This window comes from Lucilia cuprina, chromosome 5, assembly GCF_022045245.1.
Source record: "Lucilia cuprina isolate Lc7/37 chromosome 5, ASM2204524v1, whole genome shotgun sequence".
Lineage (NCBI taxonomy): Eukaryota > Metazoa > Arthropoda > Insecta > Diptera > Calliphoridae > Lucilia > Lucilia cuprina.
The window spans coordinates 61,243,463-61,257,107 of record NC_060953.1 but is presented as its reverse complement, the minus strand read 5'-3'; the positions used below and the strand labels follow the sequence as shown (position 1 = coordinate 61,257,107).

Below are 13,645 nucleotides of genomic sequence, written 5' to 3'. Positions count from 1 at the left end.
CTCTTTATTCGAGAAAAATTATTTTTGTGTGTTACTTGGATGTGTTTCTAGCTAAAATTAGAAACACACAAAAAACTGTTGATACACATTTTGTTGGCTGACAGCACTTGCATTTCCTTAACCCATTCGCCCCCAAAGATTCTTGTAAGAAATTTTCATCATTTTTGCTTAAAACTGCATCATTTAAAATTTAATTTGGGAAATAATATTATTGCCGCTATATACATATATTCATATATTCTATAACATACTTATACACCCAAGTTATTTTCTGCAGATATCACATTTGATGGGTAATTTATAAAAAAGTATTATGAAAAAAATTAAATAAAAAATATTTAATTTAATATCAAATTTATAAATTACAAATAAAAGAAGGAAATAGAAAATAATTAATTTTTAGCAAAAATATTATCATTAGCTGAATAATCTCAACATATTCTTATTCATAATAGGCATCGCCACTTTATTTGGTAACCAAAAGGGTTAAGAATTTGTACAGAGTTTATTAAACTCATAAAAATAAAGATTATGAATTAAAATTATTTGGGGTACAAAGATCGAAATTTACAATAAATTTTACAATTAATTATATAGAAATTTTACATTTTATAATTTGTAATTATATAAAAAGTTGTTAATGCTACATCTAGTGCTACTGAAATCTTTAAAATGAAATTTAGTCTCTATGTACTCCAACATCATGGCTAATAGATAAAACAGATTAACCCGACTTAAGCCCTTACTATTTGTTAATATTTCAAATTCTATAAATAAGAATAGACATTTTCAAATTTGTATAAAAAAATGAAACTTTGTTTCTACATATATATATTACTGACTTAATCTAATTTGCCAATTAAAACATTTCATAAACAATTAAGTAATTTTATTTTTAATTGATTCTTCATAACCACTCAACACACTTTTGTGTACTTATAGAATCGATAAAGTACTTAGAAAAGAAACAGAAGAATTTTAAAATTTTTGCGTTGAAAAAAATCTAAATAAAATAATTTTTAAAGATTTCACAAATGAAATTGTTTATTTTTGCTTTTCAACGAAAATAAATTTTGTTTTGCAGTAAAAACAAAACATTTGAAAATTAATGTGATTTTATGTTGATGTGACCGAACACAATTTACTATTTCGAAATTACATGTGTGTTTTCTTTGCTTTTCAACATTTAAAATTGGAAAATATTTTGCTCTTTCTTGCAATTTTTCGTACAATTGAAAAATACGAAAATAATTTAAAATCAAAAATTTGTTTAGTTTATTTCGAAGTGCGCGTAAAGAAACGCCGGTTTTTTACGCGCATACGACTCGGGTCGTTGTCGTAAGCCGTGGGCGTAGGCCTTTTACGATTTTGGCACGTGTTGCTAATTCTTTTGAGTTATTTTAAAAATTGGGGTCGTGCTTCCCGAAAATTGTTTATATTTTTACTTCATTTTTAATTCGTTTCTTTATGTTAATCGAGAAAAGTAGTGATAATAACAATGAATTTATATAAAAACTAAATAGATATTAATTTATCTGTAAAAACAATTAACGACTATAATTAAAAAAAAAAAAATTAAAATGAACTTTAATATCACATAAATTTAAATTTCGACAGAATTTAGCACAGAATTTTTAAATTAAGTGGAGCTAAATTTAAACGAACGGTAAGTTTGATTATAATTATTATTTAAAGATAATATTTATGTAAAAATTATTTTTAGGGAAAATAAAATTATAGCTGTTTTATATAACATAATTTATGAAAATTTTTGATCTAAATTTATGCTTAATTACGTTGAAATTAACCAAATTATATTAAACATATTATATATTAACATTATGACTGCATAGAATATGCAAAATATTTTTACATTCTCAAATATACCCAGAAAAAATTTTAATTACCACCTAAAGTCATTATTTTAACACGGTTATGTTACTGGAGGCAAGTACTTACCACATACGCTGACAAATAATTAGAAAAATTAGTGAAAAAAACAATACAAGTTCAATAGCCATACAGTACAGAAGACTAATGAAATATAAAGTATTTATTTTACACATTATTAGTTAGACCTTATTGTACTATGTAAACCGGGCGATATATAACAGTTATTAAAAAGTATATTGTTAGGTAAGTAATTACAATCCAAAGTCATTACCTACACTGAAAAAAAAAATCCATGCCTAATATATACGAAAAATGTCGTACACTGTACGAATCATTCGTTGTTTCGCACCACAAAATTCTTTCGTAATATATACGAAATTGTACGAAATATTTTAGTAAAATGCAAAATAATATTGGAAAAATTAATTTACATAAATCGAAAAAAGTAAATTTTGAATATATATGGTAAAATTTACCAAATATTAATTTACGCATACATTTTTGTTCATTTTAAAATACCTTTTTTAATTTTAGTTCAAAATTATTCTCCACACAAATTTTTAATTTTTTTATGACAATAATTCGTGAATAATTATTCGTTGTTTTATTTAATTATAGTATAATTAATATCATTATTTTTAATTTCGCTAAAATTTAAGAAAAAAATATTACGAAAGATTGTTGTACTTTCGTAAAAATAGAAAAGGGTTTTATTAAATAATATTTCGTATTATACACGAAATTTTTCATTAAGTTTTCATAAATTTCTAGAAAAAACATGTAGAGCAATATCAGCCGATAAGGGTAAATATATGAAAGAGTCATAATCGAATACTCTTACAGTATAAGCACTTGATATTGACACAGGCCTCTCGGTGATAATAGAGAGATAATACTTAGGAAACAAAAGGACTTTATTTGCTATTACCCTGTAAGTAGGCAAGTAATTTTGGAAGAAGTTGTAAGTGCTGCGAATATTTACTTATTTCGGTTCAATGATGGTCATAACGTGGTAGCTTGTGGTGTTCTTATAACAAAAACCAGTTTCTTGGGTAATTTTGGTGCAAAACTTTCCACGGCAAATATATTTTCTGAAACCATTTACTAAGAAGTTTACAAGCATTTTTAACAGAAAATTCCACGAGTTTAGATGCAAAAATTGGAAAATGGATTAACCGCAGCCCCTATCCTTGATTATTTAATGTATAAATATTACGGATCAAACAGTTACACTTTTTTGTATCAAAAAATACCAAATTTGACTTAAAAAAAAAAATAATTTTGTTAAAATAAATATATAAAACAATAGAGCATTGCCGCGGAAACTTTTTTACGCTGGGGAAAAAGTGATATAATTTTTCATCGTACTTTTTATACTCTATGCGGATTCTTTTCGCTTCTTTGGAAGTCATAAAAGTATCACTTTCGCACCACTTTTGAAGTGGTGCTAAATGTTATACTTCTAAAAGTATAATACTTTGTTTAATTTTTGCCGGGATATTTCTTAAAATTACTTCTAGTATCGATCATGGTTAAAACCAGTAACTAATTTCTTATTATACATACGGTCTAGGCAACTGCCTACAAATTCTATTAAAATTATTAATAAAAACCAAGTAATATATGAAATAACTACATAAGGATTAGATGTTATCGCTGCTCAAACTTCATCTTTTTGAGGAAGCATTACAATCTATCCATTTTCAATCGTTTTTGTCTCTAAAGCCTATATCTTGTAGTTTAATAATACTTGACAGACACACAAATAAATTAAAAACAATTCAAAATTTTTATAATTTGTATGGAAATCATGTAAATTATTTTGCTAAAACTTGATTTACTTCAAATCTATCTAAATTTTATATATTGTTATGTGATGGAATAAAAACAACGACAGATCATTTTTTTGAGATATCCTTGACTTAAGGAATATTAATGTTTAAGTATTAACGAAACCCTTCATTGTATAAAAGGTACATGAATTTTTATGATTTTCATTCGAATATAGTGTGGCAGCAATTTCCAATGAACAATGATTAAATTCTAGCAAATACCTTACAATAATTTTTATAAGTACAGCATAATTTTCAGCTTATTCAATTGCTTTTCTATCATTTATGTCTTAACGGGTTTTTTGTAAATAAAAAACTAAACATTTATTTTTAACCGTTTTCATTTCAAACATTATATGGTTCATAAAGTTCGACTTCAACAATTTTGGCATTATTCACCCCTAAATTTTCAGGTTTTCTATAACATTCCTTCGTCTAAATTTTTGTACTAAACTTTCACCCTCATAAAAACCATTAATTTTTTCCATTATAATAAATATTGAAATCTTCAACGATATGTTAACCAAAACTTAATACAAGTCATTAGCAATATATAAAAAAGACAATAGTGTTAAATTCCTTACATACTGGCAACCAAGGACTAATATACACTTGCACATATATACGTACGAACAAATACATATTTATGTTAGTTAATATAAATACTTTTTAGCCACATTTATGGGAATTTCTAAAGGCGTGTATGTGTTTTCTGTTGTACCTTTTAAACCTTTACACAATGGTGAACTAAATTAAATTTAAGCCTTTTTTACAATGAAAAAATCACACATACTCGCACACAAATGATGCCACGCAACAATCAAAAGTCCTTAAAAAAAGGTAAAACCATTAAATCTTTTGTAATTTCTTTTTTATAGCCACGTATTATGTAGTAAAGGAATTTAAAAGAAACGTAAGAAAGAATGACTGAAACAAACAAATGCCAAAAAAAAGTACAATCCTTTTATATGTGTGGAAAATTCATATAACGTTTACACGTTATATTTTCATATACATATGTGCAAACATACATACATATCTTTACTTAAACGTTCCTTAAAAAAGTAAAAACAATGACAAAAATTTTGCGTCGTAAAAAGCTATAAAAGAGTTGATACACCGGAGAGAAAATCTTGATAAAAAGTGTTTTTTTTAATAAACTAGTTACTAGACCTAGTCTAGAAATATAAAACCTAATAACGAAATAATGTATTGTTAAAACTTCATATATTCTATTAAAATTGTATATAAAATGTATAACAAAAACGACAGTTTTTCTAAAATTTTAGCAAAAAATAGTTTTTACCCATGTACCGCTAATATGTGACAGATATTGATCTAATTTCTTTACTATTTTATTTTCGAGTTTATGTGTCTGTGATATTTTAATGTCTTCTTTCGCTCTTGTCGTCTTCATACTTATATATACATACATATGAATGTAAGTACATCACTTCACTTATTATTATTATTGTAACAAAAAGGTGGTAGAGCAACAATAACAATACCTGAAAAATTATTTTTCTTAAGTTTATTGTTGTTGGTGTTGTTGTCATTTCACTAAAATAACATAAACAATAGCAATACCATAACATTTTTCAGTCAAAATATTTATAAAGAAAATTCTTTTCAACATGAATGAACACGATTTAGAGGATGAAAACAACAGCAACAAAGTGCAAAAAAAGATCTATGTAAAAAATTTTTAAGAAAAAGAAATAATAATAAATATAACACCATACTAACACAGAAAAAAAAGCGCAAAATTGAGAAAAGAAACTGAATAATAAAAAACTTGCAAAAAAAAATGATAAATAAAGATGTGAAGTTGTCAGAGACACAAAGTCAGATTTATATCAAAATATCACACATTACCCCTCGTACGTACGACTAAACATTACATATACTATCATGCAAGAGTTTAGCCATCTACCGCACAGATAAATTTACACACTTCTACCGTATAATAGCACTATCTCTGGAGGGGTATAATGCGTGTGTTTACACGTTTGTTCGAGGTAAGGTGAAAAAATTTTGTTAAAAATATAATAAATACACTTTTTTAGTACAAACTGCAATGTAAGTGGACGGTATGGTAACACACCTTTATACAAAATATGTATTAAAAGTAGCATATCTCGAAAAACTGTAACAGATAGGACTTCACAACTTTCACACCCATATGAACATTAGGTCTAAAAGCCGTGATACACAGTTGTCAGATCTTACAACGTTGTCAGGAAAATGTTCAGAAAATATCTAACAATCGTCTGAACTTACAATTTTTCTTTTGTTATTAGACATTTTCTGCACATTTTACTGCCAACGTTGTAAGATCTAACAACCGTGTATACATAGCATAAGGTTCAGCAGACTGCTTACTACTAGGAGTAAATCTGTATTTGGGTCCTATTGGGTCTCTTTGTAAAGTCTGTAAAGAATAAAGAGAAGGAAAGAAAAAGGTTTGTATTGAAAAATAGCCATAGAGACAGTAAATATGATATAGAGAAGGAGTGAAGAATGCAAATTTAACCGAATCCATAGAGGAGTCGAGATAATAGCTTAAATTAATCACACTTAAGAATGTTAGAATACGTTCAGGTTGAGCAGATGACAGATCATAAAAGTATAGCGATTTCATCGCCTGGTGTCGGGCGTTCAATTACACAGAAAATGTTATATTGTTTCTTCCTCCTCTTCGTTTTGAGAGCTACTATAGAAGTAATTGTATGAAAAACAAATGCATCTTACATGGTTTCCAAACTTGGAATGACCAGTAAGAACTTATAACAGAGCACTTAGATGAAATCTGCTAAGCCGTTATATATAGGTGGTTCTATAAGGTGCCATATTAAGCCATAGCAATCGAGCAATTGTGCTGCTGAGATCACATTTCTCAAAGGCCGCTAGGGGGCGCCACATAACTTGTCTATATGCGGTGCGGCCAACCTTTTACCAGCTTTTGGATAAAAAGGGCATCCAATTGGCTAAGGTACTATCGGTTATCCACCATGGGTTATCAAAATACATACTGACATCCAAGCCGCTATTAAATCCCTGACAGTTGTAGAGAAAATCTTACAAAGGTAAATCTGAAGATCTGGAAATTGGCGTGTTCCTATTAGGGGGCTTGAAACATTACACATGTATAAAATACGTAAAAAATCGTTTATCTTGAAAATTATTAGAGCAAAAAATTTAAAATTTTTCATCAATAATTTAAACATCCATGTGGACATCTGGGTAATAAATTGACTAACTCGTAACAGGAAGTAAAATATTATTTCCCAGAGCTCTCATGATAGTCCTATTATTAATAGGATTAAATTTCTTATATTTCGAAAGATAATAAAGAACATTTAAGATTACCTTCGCATACATACAAAGTATTTTAGTATTTTAGTTGTAGCAAAAACAAGTAGGAAATTATAGTCGGACATGGGCAACCATATGATACCCTAAACCATGAGTGTTTTTACAAATTATAATTTTTTTCATAAAGAAACTTTAATGATGAATTTTGCCATAATTATATGGGAGTTAGTGTCAAAGACCAGCCGATCTCCAAAATGTTATATAAAAGTTAATTATGTTGAATTTCATGGCGATTTAAATGGAGATTATCCAATTTTAGACGTTTCGTAGTTATGAGTTAAAAACCCCAAATCAGATGGTCCAATTGTATCGATGAAGAAAGATTTTTGTTACAAACATTAGCACAAACGCATAATACCCTCACCACTATAGTGGTGTAAGATATAAAAACTACACATTACAACATCATAACGCATCACAGCTTTTGCCATAGGGGAAAGCGTTTATCATACCTCTGCTTAAAACTTACGACCCACTTTTTGTTTCTCTCTCCATATAGTATCACACACCCAGTCACTTCATATACATATGTAGATGACAAAAAAATGCTTGTGCGTAAAGTGAAAAAGATATGATCATGCTTCATACACTTTAGCTATTTATAAAATATAGTGGGGCATACAAGTTTTTTTTTTCAATCGTCTAGAGTTATGAGAACAAAAAGTAAAGCACATCAAATTTAAAGTTGCTGAAAAACAAACAACCACACGCATTGTAAGAATACTTTATGTAAAAAATATTGTCTATTTTTATAAAAAAATATGTTCAAAGAAATAGTTTGTCGAAAATAATTTAAAGATAAATACAAAAATATTTGTATATGATTTTTTGCAATATTAGTTTTTGTACATGGGGCCATAAAAGTGACTTCTGCCTCCATAACTAAAGACAACTTGGTGCTAACCAGGTAGTTAGACGTTTGTGGAATTAACTAGCCTATTCGGATACATTAACTTTCGGTCGATATTAACAATAACAATACACATATACATATGTTTAATAGATTGTCCCAAGAAAAAGCCTTTTTAGGAATTTGATTTCAATCGATGTATGTATATTAATATACAAGAGAAAATAATATATATTTTTTGTGGCATCAGTTCTCTACCATCTATTGAAAATCTTAATCTAATATAAGGGATATTTCTAAAAAGAATTTGACTTTGAGGCACCCTAATATATGTAACATTACTTATATAATTTATGTAATGTAAAGATTTACATGTTTCTTATCTATAATAATAAAGATATTTGAAGTAAGTGCAAAATTTAATTTCAACATCCGAATATTGTCATATTGAACTATTATAATGTGATAATTTGATACAAAATCCATTAATTTAAACAATAATTGACATGTTCACATAAATCATTATTGCAATTATTGTTTTATAATGTAATTTTCTGCAAATATACATAACAATTCATTAGTTATTTGATTATGTTTCAAATACATATTCTTGTAAAATTTGACACTTTTGATTTTTTTTTTCTTTTGGTAGCAGTAAAAACCTACATACAATTTCAATATGGAGAACAAAATGCAAAATTCACCTTTACATAAATAAACAGTAGAAGGACATCTTCCATGTTAATCCTTTCGTTAATAAGATTGATGAGATTGAATTTTAACTTTTACATAAGTTTACTTAGATTCTTACCATTGGCAAAAGTGTTATTTAAATTCAATGATTTAAAAAATTAATAAAAAATGTGTTATACAGTTTTAAAAATAAAAATGTTCGAAATTTCTTATAAGATAATAGTTGCTTATCAGTTTTTTTACAACCGCCTTAACAAAATAAAATAAAAAACTTTTTTTTATGAAAAACTATAGGAATTAAAGGATTTTGTATCTTGTAATAGAGAGATTAACATTTTTTAAATATATTTATACCCTACCCTACTATAGTGGGGATGGTATTATGCCTTTGTGCTGATGTTTGCATCATCCACCTTAAAGTTTACCAATCGGCCATAATCACTTTCTTAACGATTTAGATATGTCCGACCCCATAAAAGCCTTCTTATAGAAAATCAATTTTTGTTGTCAACAAAAATAAAAATATTCCAGAATTAAAGTAAAAACCTAATTTAATGCTAAATTATTAAAAACAAAAAATAATCCATATTTTTAACATAGTTACTACTTATTGTAGGGCATCATATGTTCGTTCCCGACTATTCATTCATACTTGATTTTTTATGTTATTTTTTTTTTATTTAAGACTCCAACAAAGTTTTTTTCACTCTCATGTGACTCTTAACATTTCGAAAAATATTCAAACAAAATTTTCAGTTACACACGAAATGTACTTAAATGCATGACGGCAGTTGCGTTCATAAATATATTTGCTAGGATTTATTTTTTAAGGCCTTTTCACATTTATCTAGATACATATGTTATTATTAGTAGTTTTTGAGCAATTTATTGGTGAAAAACTTGTTTATTTTATATTACAATATATTTTTATATGATACTTAGTTATGCTGAATTTCATTGCAATGTTATAAGTCAATTTTCACTATTTAAGAATTTTTTGAATTGGGTTTGTAAAATGTGCAGTGCCATTTATACTAATATAAAACTTATTTGTGCCAATTTTCGAAAAGATATATACTTTTTGGACACAGGAAGTGCGACAGGATGGGGGCTTGGTGCAGTAATGGACCGGTATCAACCATTTTCAAAAGACACAAATATTTCAAAATCGAGGGGCATAATGTTTCCATAGACAGACAGACGGACGGACAGGTATACTTTAAGGTAGTTGTAGGACGAAAAAATTTGTGCGTTACAAACATCAGCATGAACGTATAGTGGTGTAAGGTATAAATGTATTTTATTTCTAAAACATTTTTACTTGTCACATTAAACAGATTACGAATGGCGGGAAATAGAAAGTTGAAAATTTTTCCACAATATTAGACATATGTTTCTTTAATTTTCTAATGCGTCGATTATATAGCAATGACATTCTCCTTGTAATCACATAATATTTGAAATCGATAATTCGTTCCGAGCACAGTTACATTAACTATGTTTTAAAAGTAAAAATAAACTACGAAAAGTTTTAATTTAAATTATTTAAAAATATGCATAATTTTCTATGACTCTAATTATTACCACAACTGTAAACAGGAAAAAGTTTCCCTACTTAAATATGTATGAATGTCTATACATCATATTACATACATAATGATAATGTTTCTGTATATCGTGTACTTTATTTTTCATTTTCATATTTCATAAGATGATGTTGATGGGGACGATGATGTTTATGCTGATTCTAATGATAATGATGACAAGTGACTTTTGTGGCTCTCCTTTGTTTGGCATGAATAATCTTTTAATGTGGTTTATTTAAGATTTCTTAAAACAAAACAACAACGACAAAACTGTATTAGATGTGGCTTAAATATGATTTAAATATTTGTTTATTTAAATTTATGTATTTTTGTTTTCATTTCATTTTTCACCTTTATTGATTATGTTTTCAAGGGTATGAAGGAAAAAACAAAAAAAAATAATAATTTTACAATTCCATAATTGATGATGAGTACACATGCTAAAAAGGTAGAAAAACAAAAGTTTCTTTTTTTCTTTTCTATGTAAATATAAGAGTATTACTTTACTAATTTGATAATAAGGAAATTTGTACAAGAAATACATTGAAATGTGTTTTTTTATATAAATAACATTATGCTCATTATGTTTATATTCATTTAAGATTAAAGCATTTTCATTGGGGAATTATGTAGTGGAAAATAATATATTTATTAATTTGTGCAAATATTTTCCCAGAAAAAAATTCAGCATGAGGCTCAATGGTGTGTGTTATTTTTTTTGCTGAAATATTTATGGAATTATGAAAGATTATATTAAAATGACTTTGAATGTAATATTTATAAAGAAATTAAAGTTGCAATGCTGATCTATTATGAGTACAAGGGAATTTGTTTAACATAAACAGCAAAAATTTACCTTGACAAGTAGTGAGGTAAAAACATTCCTAAGAATTTGTATTTATTATTTTAACATTGTGACATTGGAGACAAGTTCTAAACACTCTCGATTACAAATATTTACCTAAATATGTACTTGAAAATAGGAACTTAAACAGTTTATTGTAATTCACTGATCAAATTATTTATTGTGTTTCAAGTAATATTTTCTGTAATTGAAAATGTCAACCCATAGCTTTAAATTCAAAAATTATATTTTAGATAAAATTATATTTACAAAAACAAAAAGCTTTAAAAACAATTACATTTGTCTTAAGGAGATTTTCATATTTACTTTTCAAAACTCACTTAACAATAACATTACAAAGATTATTTTAAATAATTTAGCAATACACCACAACTAAATGCTTAACCACCACCATACATTTAATGCAAATGCTTGGGGGAAGTCTTGGTCGCATCAGTTGCCGTTTCTAGGCTAAAAATCTGACTTTTAATACTCATATCTTTAGTAGACATTTAAAATGCCGCCAAGTATACTTAAGTGCTTTAGTTGTATATTTACATATAAATACAGATATAGTACATAGATATGAATTATCTAGGATACTTCATTCACATACACACAAACATATTAGATTATTTATTTACACCAATTTTTCTTAAACATTTAACAAACATTTGTTTTGTTTTTTTTTCCTATTGTGTGTGTGTGTTTTTTTTTTACATTTGGGCTTAAAGTTTTTAACTTTGTTATATAAAAGGTTGTAGATTTTTCAATTTTTATTATAATCTCACTCAACAAATTCTTAAACTTTAAATAAACCAAAATAATCGTGTTTGGAAATTTAAAAACATTATTTAAATTATTACAGCACCATGGGGAAATTTTTCTTTTTCTATGTTACGTCACATGAATATAATGTTGACGACTTTTCGCCTATTTTTCTTTTTTCTTTGTAATTTAGATATTTTGTATTTAAATGAGAAACTTGTTTCTATTTGATTTTTTCTTATTATTGCATTAATACCCTACGTCAGGGTATTATGCTTATTGTAATGAGGTTATCAATCAATAAAAATCATTGTAAGCCTCAAAAAAAACATGGTTGTAGTAACCATGTTATTGGAGCCAACGTATGCTGCCCTAAGAACATTTCATTTATAATTTTTGTCTAACATTATTATTAAACAGTTGCAATGCTTCTTAATATGATTTTTGCTGTTGATCATAACAATATTATACATAATCATATTCTGATTCAAGATCTAAGTGAAATGATCTAAGTTCTCTATAACAATTTTACATAAAAAGTTGTGTTGTATTATTTTGTTGTTGTACGAAAAAATATGGTTATTTGCAAGTTAAATGGTTGTAAATAATATAATATGTTTGCACTGTTATCATTTTATAGTTGTGTGGAAAAACTATTCTATATCTATGGATCATACTGAAATTATTAATTGCCAATAACATGAAAACGTTCAACTAAAATGTTTTCAAAAATAATTAAAATAACAGTATTTGTCCAAATTTACAATCGATGCTTTATCATTTATGAATTGGACAAATATATCGTTACAATGAACATACTATAGTTGAAATAACCATGCCAAAACATGTTTATTCTTTGTATGTACCTAAGTGTATGAAACTATTTGGGTTTCTATGTCTACCCATAGGAATTTAATTGTATCAGGGGTGAATCATGTTGAAATTAGTGGAGTTAATCAAATTTCATCAAAATTGAGGCCTGTAACTTGACGGACATGTCTCATTTGACTCAACAATTGATACAGATGCGTTAAAAGCATCACCAAGAACTCATAATACTATCCCATGGTGGTGTAATGTATAATCACTTAAAATACCTAAAAATGTTGTAAACTTAGACGAATTCACAATTTACGTTTGTATGTAAGCTGGAAGAAATATCTTAAATTTCCCAAATATCTCCGAGATCCATATTATAAATACAATATAGTGAAGTATATATAAAATGAAGCAGAGCCAATTATACAATTCATCCTTTTTTCATTAATATTTAATTCATTATTTCAATCTCAATCGTGAAAAAAGAACAAAATTAGTCGACTTTTGCCATTAACAATGTCCAATATGAATGTTTATTTTTTTATTTTCTTAAACTTATTTGCAAATATTACAATTAAACGCATAAAAATAGGTCTAAAACAACAATAACAACAATGATGGTAATAGCAACAACTACAATAAAAACAACAACTAAAAAAACAGCAGCAGCAACAATAATAAAATAGCCATGAAAAAATCTCATAATCCTCATGCATACTAACGAATAGCTGCCGGCCAAATAACTGGTTACACTCGTACCATTTGTGAACACAAAAATACACACGCATACATTGAAATAAGTAAGAAGGACTTTTTCTTATGCTATTTATATTCTTAGATTTCTTATTATGTTGGTTTGTTCGGTTGTTGTTTGTCCGTTGTCCATTATAAACCAAATAAGGCTGGAAAAAGCCAAGTTTCATAATGTAAAAATTGATGTTGTTAGAAGTAGAAGAAGTTGGCCGTTAACTGGATTGTTTCTGGG

The 13,645-nt window shown here is 27.1% G+C and overlaps 1 protein-coding gene across 8 annotated transcripts in view; it reads left to right on the top strand.

The window, feature by feature from the left end:
- The first annotated feature begins 1,265 nt into the window (after positions 1-1,265).
- LOC111675086 (bromodomain-containing protein DDB_G0280777) overlaps positions 1,266-13,645 on the top strand; it is a 253,304-nt gene continuing 240,924 nt past the window's right edge. For 2 of the 8 annotated variants that reach the window (XM_046952661.1, XM_046952657.1), the window contains exon 1: positions 1,275-1,666. The gene's annotated coding sequence lies outside the window, so the exon portion shown is untranslated. Of the gene's footprint in view, positions 1,667-13,645 lie in introns of all 8 variants that reach the window. The other 6 variants (XM_046952659.1, XM_046952660.1, XM_046952663.1 and 3 more) reach the window with 5 other exon arrangements.